General features: G+C 38.2%; 1 long non-coding RNA gene across 1 annotated transcript; it reads left to right on the top strand.

Moving 5' to 3' along the window:
- The first annotated feature begins 4,263 nt into the window (after positions 1-4,263).
- LOC104224728 (uncharacterized) lies at positions 4,264-6,251 on the top strand. The gene is made up of 3 exons (XR_011400405.1): positions 4,264-4,649; positions 4,753-5,601; positions 5,736-6,251. It is a non-coding gene; the product is annotated as an uncharacterized lncRNA (long non-coding RNA).
- The last annotated feature ends 17,412 nt before the right edge of the window (positions 6,252-23,663 follow it).

Genomic DNA, 23,663 nt, shown 5'->3' with positions numbered 1-23,663 from the left:
AATATGAACTCATAACTTTAAAAATATGATAGGTTTAATGTTAAAAACCTTAAAAGATGAATTCATAGAGTTTAAATTTTGGATCCGCCTCTAATATTATGTTAAGCTACCCCTAGACCTTGAGCAGTGTCATCACCCTTTCTAGACCTCCCCGAAAATTTTGAGTAAGCTCGGTTAAAATATATTATAGTCTATTAGGTAAGCGTGCCCATTTTGTAAACAGTAAGAAATAAGTGACACACAACATGACATATAATTTAAGAAAAAAGAGAACAATTTTTAAGATTTATGGTTCTAAATACGCATGATATTTTTGTGGTTTCATTTGGAGGATAGGAGACATTAAAATTTAAGTTATTTCTTTGGTAATAAATTAAAATTATTTCACAATACAAAAAATTTACTATTGCGTAGTACAAATTTAAAGAGGCTAAAAGAAAAGGTGTACATTTTAAAGCGAAAAATTTACAAATGGCCAATTTTACGCTTGGTCAATTAAATTTAGCCACATAATTAAAAGTCAACTATATTTAGCCACTAAGTTACCACACTAACAATTTATTGACTAAAATACCCCTACTCTCTTTATAAAATTTACGCGAGTTGGCCTCATATTCTGTTTTAGCAGAATCTTTTGGCATCAATCTACAAATCGAAGTAAGCTCTCTCAATTATTTTTCTGATTATTTGAATTTCTCTGGTTTGATATTCGTATTCTTCTACGATCATACACTTCAATGTGATACTCTACGATTCTTCTAATTTGTAATTCAAACAAGAAAATTCAAAGAATCAGTAAAATAATTGAGCGAAGTAAGCTCTCAATTATTCTTCTGATTCTTCGAATTTTCTGGTTTGATCTTAATGCTTTAATCTGGATCAAAGAGCATATTAAAAAAGAAAAAGACAAATAATCATTCAAAAAGAGTAATAATAAATAAAACAAAACTTCAGTCCAAACAGATTTTATCCAGTGTAACATACTGGACAACAAGCTTATAGACGACAGACTTCCCTTAAAATATACTAGAATCAAACAAAACTCAAGTATTACATACTGGATCAAAGAGCATATTAAAAAAGAAAAAAATGACAAATAAACATTCAAAAAAATTAATCACAATAAAATAAAATTCTAGTCTAAAAAGAACTCATCCAGTATAACATACTAGACAACAAGCTTACACACAGCAGACTAAAAGTAAAAAATACTGGAATCAAACAAAACTCAACTATATTATAATAATCATCCAGTATAACATACTGGAGGACAAACATTCACAGGACAGACTTCTAGTATAATATATTGGACAAAATTTATTACTAAACTGGATAAACAAAAAACATAATAAAAACCATCCATTATAAAATACTGGAAAACAAGCCTTCAAAAGACAGATTTTTCGTATAATATAATACACCAAATTTAAATATGAAGTCCAACACATTATTCTGGATTTCAAGTTTTAACAAGAACTGGAGAAATCTATAATGTAGTTGAAGCAAAAAAATACTTGAAAATTAACCCTAATGTACAGAGACTAGAAAAATATTGGAATAACTTATCAAAATAAATTACGGAACGATTATAATATTATAACATAAAACTAATAACAGAGTGATAAAATTATCAGAAATAAGACGAACTACTGAACAAAGAAAAAATCATAAAAGTTAAATTACCACAAATATTTAAACGCTAACAGAATTGAAATCAAACTTAAACCTAACAAAACAACAATAACAACGAAAATTCAAACACATTATTGCAAAAACAACACTCACCCAGATAATTTTGAAAAAAATTGGACCTAATCCAGACTTAATTCGAAGAAAGTGTTCTCACGAAAGCGAAATCCGTACGTTGCGGTAAAAAGAAAGAGAAGGGTGATAAAATATGAAAAGTAACTAAACAGGAAGTTAAAAAGTTCAAGAGCAATTATATCATTTATTAATATATTTTAAGTTAAAATGACTAAAAATCGATTACATTAGCGATGATGGCATTTTTGGATAGCCAGCTGTAAAAATGGCTACACCATGCCATTTTAACCATTTTAAAAGGAACAAGTTGAGTAGAAAGAAGACTGAAGTGGCAGGGTTTTGTGTTTGTAAAAATTGCATGAGGCGCCCTATTTGGTCGACCCCATTTAACCTATACCCATTTTTTTAAAAACTTTTAACTTGTACCCACTTTTTAAACAACTTCAGCCCCCTTTCTCCTCCTTAAAGTTTTATCTTTTCTTTTTCCAGAAGTAAGGTTTATCTCTATCTACTTCTTCTTATTTCTCCGGTGAGTCCTATAAATTTTCAATCATTTTTTCTTTTTCGCGGACACCCTCAGCTGTAAAGGTTCTATCTTGATAAGAATAATATTAGTGAAAATACGATTATTCTTAAAAACAAATAATACTCACAAGAGAGACAAAATCTCCTTCATGTATAAGAATAATATTAAATTTTCAATTTTTAGATTCAATGCTTAGAGCATCATGAACATCAACTGGAAGATAAAATCTCGAAGGCAATGAAGAATTCTCACCTGCGAACGAATGGAAAAGTTCATACGTTTTGTATTTTCAATTGCTGCAATTTTCTGCATTTAAGACAAATTATCATACTCCCTACGCACAATAAAAAGCGGAACCTTTGTAAAATTACGGCGACTCAAATGAAATTATAAACAAACAAAAACTTTAGCTCTAAAGCTGAAGTTCCAAATTACAAAGAAAAAAATTTCAGCTCTAGAGCTGAAGTTCCTCAGTTACAAAGAAAAATACTTCAGCTCTAGAGCTGAAGTTCCCCAGTTACAAAAACAAAAACTTCGTCAGTTACAAAACAAAAACTTCAGCTCTAGAGTTGAACTTTAGGCCCGACTACTAGAATGCTGAAGTTTTGCGTGATTGCCTTTGCTACTTCAGCCCCGTATGCTAAAGTTATGCGAAAAAGCGGGTACGCTTGCAATTTTTTTGTAAAGCGGGCACAAGTTAAAACGTGACACAAAAAGCGGGTATAGATACAAATGCCCCTTTGTGTTTGCTGTAGACTCGAGGCCCACTGGTGACCGAAACAAATGGTACATTTGCATCTATACCCGTTTTTGTGTCACGTTTTAACTTGTGCCCACTTTGCAAAAGAAATTGCAAGCGTACCCGCTTTTTCGCATAACTTTAGCATACGGGCTGAAGTAGCAAAGACAATCACGCAAAACTTCAGCATTCTAGTAGCCGGACCTGAAGTTCAGCTCTAGAGCTGAAGTTTTTATTTTGTAACTGGCGAACTTTAGCTTTAGAGCTGAAGTTGTTGTTTTTGTAACTAGCGAACTTCAGCTCTAGAGCTGAAGTTTTTGCTTTGTAACTGAGGAACTTCAGCTCTAGAGCTGAAGTTTTTGTCTTTGTAACTGGGAAACTTCAGCTCTAGAGCTGAAGTTTTTGTCTTTGTAACGGGGGAACTTCAGCTCTAGAGCTGAAGTTTTTGTTTGTTTATAATTTCATTTGCCACACCATCTTCTTTCTATCAATAATCCTTGCAGTTGTGACTGTTTTTTGCTTTTAAATGATACAACAACAACGTTATGGTGATGATCTTTTGCAGGTCTTGATGATGAAATTACACTTCTGTTATGGTGACAAGCAGACGTAGAAACACATTGACCCATTTATTTGTATTCACGATACCAATAACCCAAATTCTATTTAATTCCCAAAATTAGAACTCCTTTAAGAATTTAATTTCGGGGCCATCTCTGTGTGTCGAGCAAGAGCTGAGAAGAAAGAAGAGCAATTACTTGACCCCTATTTTGTGCCATTTTTTCAGCAAAACAAATTTGTGTGTCGAGCAAGAGCTGAGAAGAAAGCAAATTGGTTGTTTCAGATGTATAGGTTGGTGTGAAAATTTATAGGACTCACCGGAGAAATAAGAAGAAGCAGATAGGAATGAACCTTACTTCTGGAAAAAGAAAAGATAAAACTTTGAGGAGGGGAAGGAAGAGGAGAAAGGGGCTGAAATTGTTTAAAAAGTGGGTAAAAGTTGAAAATTTTTAAAAAATAAATATAGGTTAAATGGAGGCGACCAAATAGGATGGCCCGTGCAATTTTTACGAAACAAATGGGGGCCAAACCCAGGAAACAAAGGTCCCAAATTGCCAGCTGGCCCGCTATACTTCCACCATCTATATTAAGCTAAGCTCAACACCTCATAAACCCAGACCGCTCATCCCAGCTTAGGTGGATCCCACCATAAAACTATTTTTTCTTAAACCCCAAAAATTAAGGAATATTCGAATAACCTACTAAAACGCCGTCGTCACTTTGCCCCTCCCAAAACCCTATATATATGTTGTTCCCCGTCCCTCTTTTGACTCTTGAAAGAGCAGTAAATCTCAGGCATCTTCTTCTCTTTCTCTAGAAGCTTCTTTTCTGTTCTTCATTCTCCTTTTTCAGCGCGAATAGTTTTCGTTTTTCAATTCCTTTGTCGTACTAAAATTTGAAGCATGAGTCGGACTCAAAAGTCGGCTCCCTCCACCCAAACCCTCAAACTACTCTACAGTTACGGTGGCAAAATCCTTCCTCGTCGCTCTGACGGAAAGCTCCGTTACATAGGGGGCTTTACTAGAGTCCTCTCCATTGATCTGTCTATTTCTTTCTCAGGTCTGTTTATTATTCATTGATCTTCTTATTATCACTTTTTGTTTAGTTTTGAATAATATTTCGTGCCTTTTTCAGAAGCTGATTAAAATTTTTACTGATTCAGAGTTGATGGTGAAATTTGGAGAATTGTGTGGATCGTCTATGAGATTAAGGTGTAAGCTTCCGACAGAGGATTTGGATGTTTTAGTATCGATTACCTGTGACGAGGACCTGGCGAATGTGATCGAAGAGTACGGTCGAGTTTCGGCATTGACGAATCAAGAGATTAAGATTAGAGCCTTATTATCTCCGATTAATTTGCAGAAGAAGATCTCTCCTCCGTCTTCGCCTATGTCTTGCCTTGATTTTCCGACATCGAACGTGAAGCCAGGAAAAGTCAGCTGTTTCTACTTACCTCCGGCGTATTCGGCGGCGCATAGATGTTCCTCACCAGCTTTGGGTTATCCGGTCGGGATACCGAGAGACGGCCAGGAACTTCACTATCCTTTCTATGGACACAGGAAGCATTAGGCCTCTGTATTACTTTGCTCCTCACCATTACCAATAGAGCAACAAAAATACACACATACACAGAGAAAGGTTATAGTATTTTTTTAGGAGATATCAGAGTTGTACATGGACGAAATGAATCTCTTTCACACAGAAAAAGGACAGTAAAGAAAATATTACAGTGTTACATAAATTTTTTACGGATTCACAAAAAGACAGATTCAACTTTCCTAGTGCGTGAATTAGATTGTACATTGTTTGAAATTTTGCCGTTTATTCAATTTAGAGATGGATTTAAAATTCGAGATGAAGTTGTTATTAAAATTCTGTGGATTCTGAAAATGACCCCTGTTTGGATTTGGACGCCGTTAGGGTTCCGTTGCCATTCTCCATCATAGGTTTCGCTAGGCGCTTAGTTGTTTTGGGCCGACTGCCTGCGTCCGTATGGACCATTCATTTCTGGGTATGCTGGTTATTTTTTTTTCCTATTAGTGTCTTGCTTTATTCGCTTCAGTCATATTCTTTTCAATTGATCTTCCATTTTTTCTCTCAATTAATTCATTCAACGCAAACTCTTTTTCCTTTCAAATTTTGCAGGGGTTGCGTGAGAAAATTCTATAGTGAACTCGTGTCGATTCTTTGTGCAGGACGTATGGAACAGATTATCTTAAAATTGTATAAGGTCAAAATCAGGCACGCTCGATTTCCCAGGCTCGAGGGATCGCCTTAGGTCCGCGTTCGAGTAAGCTCAAGTTCGAGGTCGACATACTAGAACCGAGCTCGAGGACGGAATGCAATGCCCGAAGATAAGAGTGCGAGGAATACCGAAGTTAAGTATGCTCGACCTCGAAATTGTACCATTATGGATTTGTAACAGAATGAGCTAGATTCCTGCCACGTTTCCAAGAACATGGCGCAAATTTTGGAAAAGGATTGTACGATTCCGTACTAGGCAGTTAGACAGCTGTACCGAGAATATTCCTTATTGTAAATAGAAATATACCTTATTTAGGGTTCCTCTATTATATAAAGGGGACCCTAATCATTTGCGAGATCATCTAATCATTTAGAAAAGAATATACTCTTTTTCTTTTTGCCTACTGTTCATCAGAATTGTCCTTTAGCTCTACTGCTCTTACTTTACTTTTCTTGCTTAATTGTTCTTATTGTTCTAAACGTATCTCGAGGTGACTAAGCTCGAGGTCACCACTGCTGAGTTATATTGGTTTGATTCACTTATTTCTTTCATTTCTACTTCATACTTCTTGATTATTAATTGGTATTGAACTAAATCACATATCTTTAAAACCACTAATCAAATTTAATTGTTACTCGTATTTGCGAGGTAAACAGTTTGGCGCCCACCGTGGGGCTAAAGATAATAGTGATTATTTCTTTACTGATTCTCATTACACACGTTTTTACACTTTTTCTTGTCAAGATTTTTTGATTCTCAGGCTCAAATATGTCTAGCTCACAAACCGCATCTGTTCACGACAACAAAGGTCTTGGAGAAAACAACAATGCAGGGGTCAGTGTATCACCGATAAACCTAGGGGAAGTGCCAAATATGGAGCCAGTTGATGTTAGTTCACACATTGATCTAAATGTGGATTTAGGCACAGATCCCTAGGGGAATGTACGCAGGGAAACCCGATCTGGTGGCCAAGGAGCACAAGGAATGGGAGATGGGGGAATCAACCTCCAAGTGATATTCGAGATGCTGCAAGCTCAGCAGATCGCCACCGCTCAACTTCAAAGCCAGAATAAGACTCCGAGCATAGCTAAACATGAAAACGCTCGACGTGCTGAACCAGCGCCGGGGAGGTCGAACGGAAATGACTCGGGGACTGACCTCACCATTATGAGGCTTCTTGAAGAGCTCACCAAGAGGATTGAGTCTGGAGAAAAGAAGATTGAGGATAATGATAAAAAGGTGGAGACTTATAATTCCCGTGTAGACCAAATACCAGGGGCACCTCCGGTTTTGAAAGGTTTAGACGCCAAAAAGTTCATACAAAAAACATCCCCTCAGAGCGCGGCTCCGATGCCCATTTCCAAAATATTTTGCATGCCCGATATACCCAAATATAACGGGACAACCAGCCTAACGAGCATATTACTTCATATACTTGCAGAATCAAAAGAAATGACTTGAATGACGATGAGATCGAATCAGTTTTGTTGAAAAAGTTTGGAAAAACACTATCGAAGGGAGCCATGATTTGGTACCATAACTTGCCTCCTAACTCTATTGATTCGTTTGCTATGTTAGCAGATGCCTTCATGAAAGCACACGCCGAGGCCATAAAGGTGGCCGCAAGAAAATCGGACGTCTTCAAGATAAAACAGAGGAACGACGAGATGTTGAGGGAGTTCGTGTCTAGGTTCCAGATGAAGCGAATGGAGTTACCGTCGGTCTCGAATGACACGACAGTACAAGCTTTTATGCAGGGTCTGAATGAAAGGAGCTCGATTGCGTCTCGACAATTAAAGTAGAACTTGATCGAGTATCCAGCTGTGACATGGTTAGATGTGCACAACTGTTACCAGTCAAAAATCAGGGTCGAGGACGACCAGTTGGGAGCCCCCCGGGTCCAGTTCATCCAAAAAGGTTCGCGGCCAAGCCCTCGAGGGATGTAGACAGGGAATCGAGATCGAACAAGGAATGGTATCAACTATACTTCGAGCGGAGAAACAACGGCTTGGGTCGTAATTATCCTCGAAATGATAAGAGAAACGATCGAGGCCAAAGTTCTCGAGGACTCATGAGTAAGAGCGGGTTCGATAAGCATACTAACCCCGCGGAGGCACCTCGATTGTCAAAGTATAATTTCAGCGTAGATGCGTCAGGGATCGTGTCAGCTATTGGAAGAATCAAAGATACTAAGTGGCCCAGGCCCATACAAACCGATCATTCTCAAAGGAACCTAAACTTGATATGCAAGTATCATGGCACACATGACCATAAAATCGAAGATTGCAGGAAGCTAAGAGAAGAGGTAGCTCGGTTGTTCAACGAGGGTCACCTTCGAGAATTTCTAAGTGATCGAGCTAAGAATCACTTCAGGGAAAGAGATGCAAGGAAAAATGAACAAGAAGAACCACAACATGTAATCCACATGATCATTGGTGGAGTCGATGTCCCTCAACGACCTGTATTTGTTGATACCCAATTTTTTTCTATATATTTTCAATATGCAAAATAACTTCGAAATAACATATATATGCATATATAAGCATATCTAAGGATTTTATTATTTTTCCACAATTTTAAAGGTTTTTAATGGATTTATTTCCCCCTTTGTTTATCCATAAAATCCCAATAATTATTTCCAAAATTTACTATCTTGATAATTCATCTATTGAATTTTTATATTTATGCCAAAGTATAGCTAAAGTAATTTTTTTTTATATTTTTACAATTTCATTTAATATTTTTAAAGCTAAATTGCATAATTACGATATTGGCCCTTTTAAGGTTTAATTATGTTTTGTACGCATAAAATTGGGCCCTATATTTTAAATTGTTATTTATGTGTCATAAATTATTTTAGTACTTTTAATTTATTTTTAGAAACTATTTACTATTTTTTATAATTTAAAAAGGAAAAAATTGGCCATTTAAATAACATCACATTTGTATTTCAATTTTAGCCTAAATCGAATCCCCAATTCCCCAGCCCAATTTTAATTTAAACCCGACCCTTACCCAATTAAATCCTACCCAAACCCGGATCCCCACCTACCCCTTTTAATCTAGGCCGATGATCATTCAGATCAACGACCACCGTTCCACCTTACCATTTTTAACCCCAAACGACCCCCTTACCTTAAATCATTTCCACCAACCCGCCACCCTTGAATCCCCTTCCTCTCCAATTCTCTCTGCAACCTCACTTAAACCCTAGCCGCCGCCACCCAAAATCCACCCTAATCCCTTTCAATCCCCACTCAATCCATGGACTCCCATGGCTGTTTGAGATGTATACCGGTCTCCTACGTCTTCTGGTGGCCTGTTTGTGTGATTTCAGGGACAGATCTCGAAGAGAACTGGTCCAGTCCTTGCTCAACCTCTATCTCTGGTCTTTTTCCGGCCATCCATGGCCGTTCGAGCCAGATCCTTGACTTTTCCAGCTAGATCGCTAACTTTTCAAAGTCTTTCTCATTTTTCTGGGTTCTCCGAAACCCTAACTTTAAAGGGTTTCTGATTTTTTCTTTCAGATCTAGCTTAGATCTATGTATGTTATAAACCTTTTAAGTGTCTTCCATAAAGGTTCTCCGATTATTCAAAGCGATTCTTCGTCGTCAACGATTAGAGTTTTCTCAACCTCTTTTAAAAAGGATTTCTTCTCTGATTTTTAGTATTGTTTTATGATTTTACCATTGTGAGCACGTGATTTTTGCCCTATATGAATTACTCCCACAAATTCAAATCAAAATAATTTCTCCCATTGTTTGCAATTTTGTTGATTTTTGTGCCATTTTCTGTCAATTGTTTGCATTTGTCTATGCACGTTTATTTTATTTAATTAATAAAAAATACAAAAAAATATGTTGCATGTGCATTTAGGATTTAACTTTTCATTTTTAAGAATTAATTAGTAATTAGTTATTTTATAAAAAAATAAAATCACAAAAAATAGTTTAATTTGCACTCTTTAATTTTAACTTTGATTTTGAGTAGTCCTCTTTTAATTTGTTTTTAATTAATTGTGATAATTTTTATTTAGGTTTAATTAGTGTTTTTCATGTTCTAGGATTTAATTTATATTTTAATTTAATTTTGAAAAAAAGAAGAAAAAGAATTAATTTGGAAAAAAGAAAAAGGAATAGAAGAGGTCAGATGTTTGGCAAAAATTCAAATTCACCCAAGCCCAAATTAGTTTTCCCTTTAAAATCGGCTGACCCAAGCCCAAATTGATCCCCACCCGATCCAGCCACACTTTCCAACCAAACGATGCCGTTTCAGAATCCCTTCATCTCAACCGTTGATCTCATTCGATCCAACGGACCGGAACTCGACCCCTTCCCCATATAAAACTGTCCAAACCTAGCCCTACCCCCCTCAGACCCTCTTCCTCCCATCCTCGTCTCTGAACTCCGAAACCCTAGAAACGCCGCCTTGAAACCCTACGCCGGCGGCGCCGTTGCAAACCACTCCAATCACCCCCATCTTAACACCATAGAACCCTCACAACCCCCCTTTCCCCAATCTCTACTCCGTTTCCTTCGAATCACCCCAGATTCCGTCGAATCTTGATTCGAAGCGATGAACCCTAAAACTCCAAATCGCTTCACCCTCGATTCTGCGGCATACATCAGCCTATGCTTTCGATTTTTACGTTTCGAAGCTTGATTCAATGCAAAATCGATGTTGTTCATTTGTTCTTAAGTGGTTAGCATCAATTTTGTTAAATCGAGGGTTCTAGTGTTGGTTTCGAGTTTTACTTGGTGAGTTTTCTTTCATTTTATGTCCATTATCATTCGTTTCATCTCTTGTTCTTCTTCTTTTCTTCTACGTCTATTTGAGTGGCTTGTCCTCTGTCTGAATTTGTTGCAGAGTTTTGAACCACGCTTTTCCCTTTAGATTAATTTAGGGTTCATTTTGTTAGTTTTTCAGTTTCTCTTCTCAAGTTTTTAATTACTGTCCTCTGTTTTCTTAATCTTATTTTAGGTTATGCCATGTTCTGTTAATTAGCTTGAGATGGATTTTGTTAATTTGTTAATTTAGTTTAGTTCTAGTTTGGTATTTGGCTTAAAAGAAAATCAATGGTTAGTTTAGATTTTGGGCTTTTGTAGTTGTTCATTTGTTTTCCCTTTCTGCTTCTCGCTCGAATTAGTCAGTTGAAGTTATGATCTTTTGGTTTGGGCCTTGGGTTCAATTCTGACCCATTGATTTGGGTTTGAACCATTGACTCAGAATTGACCCAGAGTTGGTTTTAAGTTGAAGGAGTAAATAACAGGGGTTGTAAGGGCAGTTTAGGAAGTCTAGGTAGAGAATCTCTGATTAACTGATTGAGGAAGCTTCTTGGAAGCTGGGGTAGGGACCTAACTGAAAATTTGATTTTTACACTAAGGGTATCTAGGCAAAAATGAAAATTTGAAAAGGTTTAAGGTGCAAATTTAGCTCATTTCTGCAGCCCTAATACCCTGCCTATAAAGGCATTTTTGCTTCACTAGCAAGGCAGAAAGAAGGAGGGGAAAAAGAAAAGGGAAAAATTGCAGAAAAACAAAAACGGCTAGAAAATTTGAATGAAGTTACTGTTTCATTGAGTTCCTTCTCTTTTTTTTACAATTTCCAATTTGCTGAAGCAATCTTTGATTCATTGAGTGGTGGAAATGGATTAAATCTGGTTTTCAAAAGCTTGGTTTGAAGTTGATCTATTCCCAACTAGATTGGGACTGTTTCTTTTACTACTTCACATCAATTTTCTCTGGTTCGAGTTGGTTTGCTGAAACTGGTGTTGCTCTGCTGTGGTTTCTGCTGATACTTCATTTCCTTGCTTCCTTTATTTCATTTCCAGGTACACGAGCTTGGAACTCCTTTAGTTTTGAAGTGAATTCGAGGAATGACATGTTGTAAAGAAACGAAGATCTTTCTACCTACTGATTGTTTTCCTCTTCTTTCTGCTTTTATTCTGTTTTCATTTGAGTTGTTAAGTCACATTTACTATCTAAGGTGTTTGAGTTAATATAGTGTTACGAACATTTGAGGGTTATTATGGGATTTGTAATTGGACTTTGTTTGGTGTTCACTCATTCAATCTGTGCTAGAGCTATCTGCTAAGGAATTGTATGGAGTAGTTTAGGGTTTGTTGAGTAAATATGTTCGCCTAATAGTATTAGATCAAGGTGTGTATTCGACAAATAATATTGACCTCTGTGGATTCATTTTCTAGAGTATGAATCTGTGTGAGTGAGAGTTTAGGTATCTTATTGAGATCCAAGTGATCTATATGTTAGCTTCAGGGATTTTGATAGTATTTGGAACATGCCTACTTCGAGTTGAGTTCATTGATTAATTGGAGATGTAATTGGCAGGTGCGTTTTAATTAGTTATGCATGGGCACTTTCGATTGGAAATGGTGTTAGTGTTTTTAAACGGCTAATTAATTATCTTGTACTTGAATAACTTGAATCCATTAGTAAAGAGTTAATTTCATCTCATGCTTCATGTAGTGTCTTGATTGATCTATAATTAATTAATTTATTGTGTATAAGAGACGGGTTCAGAAATATAATCCCAATGTTGGCCCAATTAATGAAATCAAGGCCATTTGAGATTGCTAGTGACCTTCCCCCCATTAAAGGAATTGTGCACAAATATTCTGATGTCCACACGATGCAGGGGCTCGATATTGGGTCTGACCTTCAGTAATCACGCGACTTGAAATTTGGGCTCAGGCTTGGGCTCAAACTGTGTAGTCTCTTGTTTATTAAGCCATCAGTTCGTTTGTGCTAGATTAAGCCCATTTGCTTGAATAATCAACTTTCTCTTGCAAGCTTTTTGATTAGTTTAATAGAAACCTTAATTACATTTGACGTCTTAATCAATTAGGCTCTTATTAATATTTGAGGTGTGCCACACTTAGCAAATACAGTTTATGGCCCTCATGAGTTAGTTTTTAAGCCCTTTTAATTAGAATAATTCGAGGTGTGCCATGCCAAACGAAATGACAATTGCATAGCCCTCGCTTAACTAATTTTGATTTAATCCTTAGAATCCGAGATGTGCCATCTAGTGAAATTTCCTTGGCCCTCACAAAGTTGCAAACACGTATTTGCTTTAGGCGCGTTATTTTAATAATTTACATTCCTAAACTCGGGTGTGCATTTCATGTGACCCAGATCCAAATCTTAACAACATCAAATAGAATATGTCTCAGACTGCGGGTGTATTTCATGTGGCGCGATCAAAAGATGTGTTTTGGCTGACGTTGAAATCTTCCTTAAAATGAATAAAAACAGTTATAAAGTTAAAATGCACATAGGTTTAAAATGTTCTAAAATCAGATAATAGGCCAATAATAACAGTTGATCGACCGTGCTAGAACCACGGAACTCGGGAATGCCTAACACCTTCTCCCGGGTTAAAAGAATTCCTTACCCGCATTTCTGGTTCGCGCACTGTAATACAGAGTCAATCTTTCCTCGATTCGGGATTTGAACTGGTGACTTGGGACACCATAAAATTATCCCAAGTGACGACTCTGAATTTAATAAAGTAATACCATTTCGATTGTTACGTTAATTGAAAAAACTCCCTTATACCCTTCTCGGGGTGTAGTGAAAAAGGAGGTGTGACAACCATGTTTAAACGATGTGTTCATGCTTTTCTACCTGGTTCATCGTGTTGAAACCCTAGGTATCTTTTGGTTTTATCCGAGTTCTGAAGCTGTCTTTGTTTGTTTGTGTATATACTTGTTTCGATTAAGTTCTTTGTATTTGAATCCTTTTCCTTGTTTGGCTTAACTGATTCTGAGTTCTTACCATTCTTTTAATCTCGACTATTGTTAAAACCCTAATTTCTTAAAAGGTTTTCCTCACTTGTTACTGTGAGTTCTTTACTTCTTTCTGACTCTCTTTACCTATTAGACTGGTTTCTTCACTTGGGTTCTACGTGTGAGCCATCACTGCTTGACCTTGTTGATTACCATGCTTTGAATAGTCCCTAGCCTATTCATGCCACTCCTGTATGTTTATGTTCATTTAACTTGCTCCTTTTTGTCAATATGTTTGACCCTGCATGTCTGATACGCCTGTTCATTCCTTTCTATGTATATGTTAAAGTGCAGAATCATGACCACTTCTTGATTGATCTTGATTTTCTCCAGTTACGATTAATTGCAAAAGTTTTCTTATAAATCCTTAATTTCATTCGTTTTGTTTAAATTGATTGATTCCCTTCCTTTGCTGTGATGTGTTACCCCTGGTGAATCCTTTCCCAAAATTAAGTATATTTTGTACTTAGACTCAAATATTTACTTTATACTTTTACTATCCCTTATATGGTCAGAAATCAATCTTTCTCGAATTGATTTTTTTTCCTTAATTGTCCCTGTTAGTATCCGTTTGAGTAGTAATTCCTTGATTAAAGGGAATACTTGCATTAATGGGATTCTGATTGTGATTATTTCTACATTTGTGTTAAAACTTTACTAGTTACCTTATTTTTCTACTCGTTTTCAAAGCTATAAATGCCCTACCCTCTTTTCTTTAAACACAGGAACAATTGAGTTCAGAACACACACTTACACACTCAAAAACTCTCTCTTTCTCTATTACTACTTGTGCTACTATTTTGTCTAGCCGGCTGAAAGCCAAGCCTAGACTGTGGAATCCTATTTGCCTTATCTTTCTGCACTTTGCTTTCTCAACTAGTATGTCCTAGTTTAATTTTAAAGCTTCAACAACAACATGCTCCTTTAATCATTTCAGCTTCTTTCATTTTGGTCTATTTCTGCTTGTGGTTCTGTTAAGTTACATTACCAGCATGTTATTATTTTCCCCCTTCCCTTTAGATTAATGCACTCCCCTTTGTGTGTTTCAAAACATGCCCTTTCAATCACTTATTGTGTACTTGTCATCCCAAGTCCCTATCCCTTTAATGTGCTTATGTTCTTTCTGACTAGCCTGTGATCATGCTAGTATCAGCTATTGCTATGCATGTCCTACTAGTCCTAAGACCCTCGATGGGGTTATGTGTTTACAATCAAATGTCTGTATGTCCCAAGTCCCTTGACCCCTTTGTGACTACTGATTCCGTGTGTGATCCCACCTTGGGAGTTTTGAATTTTATTTGCTACTACGACTGATTTCAATCACCTCTGTACTCTTAGAATCTAGGTTCTTTCCCTCTTGTGTGAGCCTTGCTTTGGGACCCTTGAGCTCCCTCTAAACCTGGACACAGAAGGGATAACTCTTGTACACTGCACTTACTCTGTTTGGTTATGCAAATCTGGGTGTGAGCACTATTCGGGATCCCTTGAGGTCCTTAGGGAACTTTGACACACCCAGATATGAGAAGGCTTTGGAACAACATTGACATTTGAGGTGGTTTATTCCATAACTCAGAGAGGAAGTCTTAATCAGGCTTCCTATAGTTGTAACTTATTATTTTTATATTTTTTCTTATGTAATTCAATCACACGGTCTGTAACAATTTGTAAACAAGTATGGGGTTGGCTAGTGAAAAGGGATGGGAAATATGCATGCTACAATTGTTAAAGGGTAGAAAACATGTTATTAGGTTTACATTTCCAAATCATGCAATAGAAACCATGTCTAGGAATTCATACTGCGTTTTACTGAATAAAATTGGCAACAACTTCTGCAATTAGAACAAACTATTTAGGTAATAATCATTTGCCATTGTCTTAATGACTTGGAATAACTACTGCATATGGTTTTACGCCTAGGAAAGCCTTAGGAAATAACCTGACTAAAAACAGAACTGCCTTTGTTTAATTATCAACTGCTACAACCAGCAAGCACACCTGATTTAGACTTCTTATCTAAGTCATGTAATAAATTTGGTTATGCTTCAACAACTTAAACACCCTACTTTGGTGTTTTTTGATTCAGACCTTAACTATGTATAAGTCATGCTGTTTGTGTGCATTATTTGTGGAGGTATAATTGAGCCTTCTATCTGCTTACATGTTTCCTCCCTAATTGCAGTCTTATATGTTTTGTATGTCGCTTTAGCATTTTTACCTTTAAAATGAGGTCTACCTAGAACCTCCTTCTTTTAGGAATAGGAGTCCTAAAATTCCTCCGGGACTGATAGGAAGGGATGAATAGTAGCATGCAATAAGAGTCGAGACCAATCATCGCTCTAATTACCTTACGGGGTGGGAAAGGGTAGATATGGATATGATGGCTGGTGCAATAATACCATGTGTAGCCCCTCTTTGAGGAGTGTCATACCGGGTATTGCATTGACGTGATCCATATTATAAACAAACCTAGGACCCCCCTCCCTTTTACATTCTCAAGTATGTTAAAATTGTAACTTTTTTCAAAATCTCGCCTCCTTTTAGTTATTTTATTATATATATACATATATATATGTATATATATATACATGTATGTATTGAAACTTAAATTCCCTACTATTTGAGCCAATACTTGCCTATTTGTACAAATTCATAAAAACTGTCTGGTCGGGAACCACACTAGTGGATCCTGAGGGGTGCCTAACACCTTCCCCTTAGGATAATTTCAAGCCTTTACCCTGTATCTGGTTATCAAACATAGTTGTAGATGAACCTTATAGGTGTCCTAATTCACCTTAAATCATTAGGTGACGACTCTTCAAAAAATGCAAACCCGTTCCCAAAGGGAATGAGTTGTCCCATACCGAATGTCATAAATCTGATTTTCCGATGTGAAGAGGGAAAATGGGGCTCGACAGCATGGCGACTCTGCTGGGGATTTTTAGGCTTTTACCATTTCAGATTGTCCTTGTGAATTTGTACCCTCCCTATGTGCAATTACTTATTTAATTTCTTTAAAGCATTTAATTTCTTCTTCAACTACGAAACTGACATATCTTCTTTGTTTCTTTCCTTTATTGCCGCTTTAAATTATAAAACTGTTGTATTTATCGCTTTCTTAATGTGCAAATACATGTCAACATGCTTTTAATTATTGCATAATCATTCTCAACATCATACTCCACTCGTGCCAAACAAATACCATAGCAACGCTTGATGAGTGGTTGCGCTCTTCCTATATCATTACCTCTAAATTCGGAAAGGCATATTTGCGGTAAAACTAGTCGATCAGCGGTGCAGTCGACGGTTCCCGTGCCTTCCCCTTTGAGTTGTCCACTCAAAGGTACTAGTCTAGAACCCCATAAAAACCCTACTCTATTTAAATTGTGCATACATCATGGTCAAACCTAGCCGGGTCAATTATGTTGTCCACATAATGATTCTTTAAGATAGCCTTGTCCAAAAGTCCACTAGGTGTCCCTAAACCCAAACGGACGTCGTCACATTCTATGCATTTATTTGGAGAACTAAATGCTTCGTGCTAATTGTTGATGTTAAATAGTCGAGTTTAGTGGGAGTAAGGGCCTAACCATATTTGTCTTGCAGAAATATGAGGCACGAAGTTCCCAGATTCGGTATGGTCACCAACATCCACCCAAGATTGCTAAACTGGTGGAGGAGTCTTCCATCAAATAACCAAATTAATGAGTGGAAAGAGAGGGCCGCCAAAGCTAGCGAAAAGTTGGAATATCTGGAATACAGTCTGCTGGAATTGGAAGGAAAAGTGAGGAAGAGAGTCACCGACTACCAGAACACTGAGGGAAACAAAGGAGAACACCTGGCAAAGGCATTTTTACTGGTGAACCTACGTGAAATGGAGGATTTAATCAACAAGAGCATTCAACCTGAGGAAGGTCCTTTTGGGACCAAATAGATATGACTTTACTTTTTCGCTTTATGGATATAATAAGGCCAATGACCATTAGTGACTTTTATTTCTTGTTTATTTAGTATCATTTTGGGATTCACCTATCATTATCAATAAAATGAGGCATTTAGAATTCTAAATTCTCCAAATTAATTTGTCGCTAGGCCTACCTCGGGCAAAAAGAGGTTCCCAAATTAGGACACGATTTACATTCCCGCACTATGTGTTTAAATACTGCAATACTTTTTTATAATCCTCACTAACTTGATTAATTTTATTTTTTATTTTTGTTTTTTTAATTATTCCCCTCCCCAAAGGTTAGTTCGTGCACTTTGGCATCATCATCTTATTTCACAAGATCCAGGGTTCCTCCACCCACTCCTCCTCTTAGTCCTGTTAAAAGCAAGAACAAAGACAAGTATAAAATGGAAGATTTAAACAACATCAGGAAGGAGAACACAACTGAATGGTCCTTACTACCCACTAGAGCAGCCAATACCACATCTGGAGCAGACCTTCCAATAGGACGACATCATTTATGGGTCAGATGGAGAAGAAGCACTTGCAGCAGTGAAGAATTTATTTCTAGGGGACGATGATATGGACTGTTGTGTTATTCTCGAGGAGGAGGGGGAGGAAGGCCCTTCCATACATGCTGTGAGCAGAGGGACTTATCTCAAGAATTGGACCATCAGGACAACCAAAGCCCGACGTGCCTCGGGGTAGCAAGGCTAAAACAAGCATTATCCATTGTTTTTACTAAATGATTTTCTTTTTGCATTTTTAATTCCCGCAATAAGATCTTCAATTTTAAAAAGTTATGCAATTTATCAAAGAATTTGACTTTTCTTATGAATCAACACTTATTGCCATCGTTTTCTCGCATTACTTTATTTATACAGCATTACTATTACTTGTCTTGATGAACCAATGACTGTGACATGCAATGAGACAACTCAACAAACAGACATTGATTCAGAGGAAGATGACATACCTGACGATATTGTTAAAGAAGTTGAGAACTTTGAGAATAGACCGAAGTCCAACCTGGACGAGACCAAGATTGTCAACCTGGGAGATGCAAAAAACGTCAAGGAAACACGAATCAACATTCACCTATCGCCATCAGAAAAGAATGAATATACAGAATTCCTGAAAGAGTACGAGGACATATTCGCCTAGTCGTATGATGACATGACTGGTCTGAGTACGTCTATTGTGGCTCACAAACTGCCAACCGATCCAATGTGTCCACCAGTAAAGCAAAAGCTCAGAAAGTTCAAGCCTAATATGAGTTTGAAAATCAAGGAAGAAGTCAACAAGCAGATCAAAGCTAAGGTTCTCAGGGTAGTAGAATACCCGACATGGTTAGCCAACATTGTGCCAGTACCAAAGAAGAAAGGGAAGGTCAGAGTCTGTGTGGACTACCGGGATCTCAACTGGTCCATTCCAAAAGACGACTTCCCTTTTCCAAATATACACATCTTGATTGACAATTGTGCCAAGAATGAGTTACAGTCATTCGTAGATTGCTTCGCTGGTTATTATCAAATCTGGATGAATGAGGAAGATGCTGAGGAAACGGCTTTCATTACGCCGTGGGGAAGGTACTGCTACAGGATGATGCCATTCGGCCTGAAGAACGCAGGAGCCACCTACATGAGGGCCATGACTACCATTTTTCATGATATGATACACAAGGAGATAGAGGTATATATGGACGATGTCACCATCAAATCCAAGAAGGCCACCAACTACATGGAAGATCTGAGGAAGTTCTTCAATAGATTGCGGAGGTACAACCTGAAACTAAACCCTGCAAAGTGCGCATTTAGGGTTCCTGCTAGGAAGTTGCTTGGGTTTATTGTGAGCCGCCGACGGATAGAACTGGATCCGTCGAAAGTCAAAGCTATTCAGGAACTACCACCGCCAAAGAACAAGAAGGATGTGATGAGTTTCTTGGGGAGGCTTAACTATATCAGCTGATTCATAGCACAATCTACAATTATATGTGAGCCAATCTTTAAGATATTGGAGAAGGATACCGCTACCAAATGGACCGATGACTGCCAAAATGCCTTCGATAAAATCAAAGAGTATCTGTCAACACCACCAGTCTTAGTCCCACCCGAGCCAGGTAGACCCTTATTACTCTACCTTGCAGTATTGGATGGAGCTTTCGGTTGCATCCTGGGGAAGCATGATGAAACGGGGAGGAAGGAACAAGCTATCTATTATCTCAGTAAGAAGTTCACCCCGTATGAGGCCCGACACTCTCTATTAGAATGCACGTGTTGTGCTTTGACTTGGGTAGCTCAGAAGCTAAGACATTACTTTTGCGCCTATACCACATATCTCATATCGAGAATGGATCTTTTGAAGTACATCTTTCAGAAGCCCATGCCCACTGGCAAGCTAGCCAAGTGGCAAATCCTATTGAGTGAGTTCGATATTGTTTATGTAACTCATAAAGCGGTCAAGGGACAGGCACTGGCAGACCACCTTACTGAAAACCCCGTGGATAGAGGATATAAACCCCTGAAAACGTATTTTTCTGATGAAGAGGTATCATTCATAGGAGAAGACATTGCAGAATCCTATGACGGTTGGAGAATGTTCTTCGATGGAGTGGAAAACTTCAAAGGAGTTGGTATAGGAGCAGTCCTAGTATCAGAAATCGGTTAGCATTATCCGGTGTCTGCCAAGCTCAAGTTCCCCTGCACCAACAATATGGCCGAATATGAAGCCTGCATCTTAGGGCTTAAAATGGCCATTGACATGAATGTTCAAGAGCTTTTAGTAATTGGAGATTCAGACTTACTTATACATCAGGTACGAGAAGAATAGGCAACCAAGAACTCCAAGTTATTCTCGTATCTGCATCATGTACAGGAATTGAGAAAGAGGTTCACGAAGACAAAATTCCAGCATGTTCCCAGAATCCAGAATGAGTTCGCCGATGCATTGGCTACCCTTTCATCCATGATACAACATCTAGATAAGAATTTCATTGATCCCATTCCGGTAAAGATACATGATCATCCAGCTTACTGTGCCCATGTTGAAGAAGAAGCAGACGGAAAGCCTTGGTTTCATGATATCAAGGAATATTTGGCAAAAGGGGAGTGCCCAGAGCTTGCAAATCTTACTCAGAAACACACACTTCGGAGATTGTCCAACAATTTCTTTCACAGTGGAGGAATCCTGTATAGGAGGACTCCCGATTTGGGATTATTAAGATGTGTCAATGCAAAGGAAGCATCCGGGCTACTAGAGGAAATTCATGCTAGGACTTATGGTCCATATAAGAACGGTTTTGTCTTAGCAAAGAAGATACTCCGGGCTGGTTACTTTTGGATGACTATGGAAACGGGATGCATCCAGTATGTCAGAAATGCCACCGATGTCAGATACATGCAGACATGATAAAGGTACCTCCAAGCGAGCTTCACACAACAAGCTCACCGTGGCTGTTCACCGCCTGGGGAATGGACGTTATTGGACCAATTAAGCCTGTTGCATCCAACGGACACAGGTTTATCCTAGTAGCCATCGACTATTTCACCAAATGGGTCGAAGCTGCATCCTACAAGGCAGTAACTAAGAAAGTTGTAGCAGACTTTGTCCGCGACCACATTGTTTGTCAATTCGAAATTCCAGAGTCAATCATTATTGATAATGGCTCCAACCTCAACAGCGACTTGATGAAAGCTATGTGTTAATCTTTCAAGATCAGACACAAGAATTCCACAGCCTAAAAGCCTCAAATGAATGGAGCTGTAGAAGCCGCCAACAAGAATATCAAGAAGATATTGAGGAAAATGATAGAGAAGCATAAATAGTGGCACGAGAGGTTATCATTTGCTCTATAGGGGTATTGCACCACGGTCCGCACATCAACCGGGGAAACCCCCTATATGTTGGTTTACAGAACAGAGGCTGTCATTCCCACTGAGGTAGAAATCCCTCCCCCAAGGATCATACAGGAAGCTGAGCTCGATGACGAAGAGTGGGTAAAGAGCCGTTATGAGCAACTAGCCCTTATAGACGGAAAGAGAATGAATGCAGCCTGCCATAGGCAACTCTATTAGAATAGAATGTCCATAGCCTTCAACAAGAGAGTCAAGCCAAGGCAGTTCACACCAGGGCAGCTGGTGTTAAAGAAAATTTTCCCGCATCAAGATGAAGCCAAAGAAAAGTTCTCTCCCAACTGGCAGGGTCCATACACGATTCATTGGGTTCTGACAGGAGGAGCCCTCATACTTGTAGAAATGGACGGAGAAGTCTGGCCAAAGCCGATCAATTCAGATGCAGTCAAGCGTTACTATGTGTAATCTTTATGCTTTCCTGTATGATGTAAATTGAACTACGCCTGACCTGTTTCCCATTTAAGAGGGGATACGTAGGCAGCCCTATAAGTTCGGTCACAATTCAATAAAAAATTCATTTTCCCCCGCAATTGGAAACTGGGCAGAATATTGAGGAGGACCCTCAAAATTCTGAAGTAATTTCAGCTGATCGCCGCTTGAGCAACAGTCAGAAACGACAACCCATCAAACTGGGGCAGAATTTTGAGGTATCAGGAGAGGTTGCAATGTCTTGAACTACGTCACGGTCGTTAGTTCATGTCAAAGTTATTTTTAATTATACATTTATGTCATACTTTTACAAAATCATGCATGATTGATATTGAAACTGCTTTGTTTAGCAGCACATCCCCAATGATAAAGACGGTATCACCAGATCAAAGCCGCACGAGTCAAGAAAAGCCAGCAGGGATACGAACTAACCTTCTCCCCCTTACAAAACTCACAATTTTTCTTTGGATGTAGGCACTAGGATTGCGAAATCATTAAACATACTGTACGCCCATGGAATAAACATTGTTCAAGTATACAACTCGCCGAACCGTTGCACTTGCCAACATTTGCTATCCGTACACACCAGTGATGTCCCGTATGTCACAATGCTCCTAGTAATCACAACGCTGCAATCTGCTATCAGCTAAAAAAACATTACTGTCATTTGTTATTTTATTTCTTGCATAAGGCTACTATTCTGCCTTTCGAGACTAAACGCTGTCTCCATCTACACTCTTGCATTGTATAAGGCTATCATTTTGCCTCCTGAGACTAAACACTGTCTCCATCTGCATTCTTGCATAAGGCTACCATTCTGCTGTCACGCCCCAAAATCCGAGGAGCGCGACCGGCGCTCAACCGAGTAAACCCGACTGAGCAAGCCTGTTAGGTTTCATTCTACCCAAACTAATTCATGAATAAATAGGAGATGGACTCCATTAATCATACCTGTTAAGTATTTCATTAACAACTTCTATTTCATTTCCATTAGCAGCTTAAATCATAATTATCAAAATATTACAAGTTTTATAAATCTTTGCCAAACATCAATATATCTACTTTAATTCCAATACCCGACACTACCTACAACTTGTCTACGGAGCCTCTGAACACAACTAAAGAGTAATGTAATGTGGAAATGCTGGTAACTAGGCTCCGGTTATACCTCAAATACAAAGTACATGATGAACAAATGAAACAGGACCCGAAACGAAGTGGGGCTCACCAAGTCAGTTGAATGGATGATGCGGCGATAGCCGCGACCAACACTGCTTGCTATAGAAACACCTACATCCATTTAAAGACGTAGCGCCCCGACAAAAGGGACGTTAGTGCCATCGAATAGCACTAGTATGTATAACTAAACACCATCTAGTTAGAAAGAACTTTCATACAAGTATAAAGAGGAAATCACAAAGACAACAAAGTTTCAAATAAGCACCATGTCAACAATACAAGGAGGTTCACATAATTATCACATAGTTTCTGAAATTTTAGATTGGAGCATCCCACACTGTTGCATCATTATCCACTTTGCCACCTCTTCTTTTAGCGGAGTCCGATCACAGCCTGATCGACTAAGCCATCTTCCAGAGACGTTACCATTATTTCATTCACACTTTCCAGTTTCAATCATCAATACATTACCACCATGTGTATCTATCATGGTGTCCGATCACGGCCCGATCGGCTAAGCCGCCTCCCCGAGATGTTACCATTTTCCATTATTCCTCTC

Source organism: Nicotiana sylvestris, chromosome 6 (genome assembly GCF_000393655.2).
Source record: "Nicotiana sylvestris chromosome 6, ASM39365v2, whole genome shotgun sequence".
Taxonomy (NCBI): domain Eukaryota; kingdom Viridiplantae; phylum Streptophyta; class Magnoliopsida; order Solanales; family Solanaceae; genus Nicotiana; species Nicotiana sylvestris.
The sequence above is the reverse complement of the archived record's forward strand: the minus strand, read 5'-3'. Positions and strand labels throughout refer to the sequence as shown.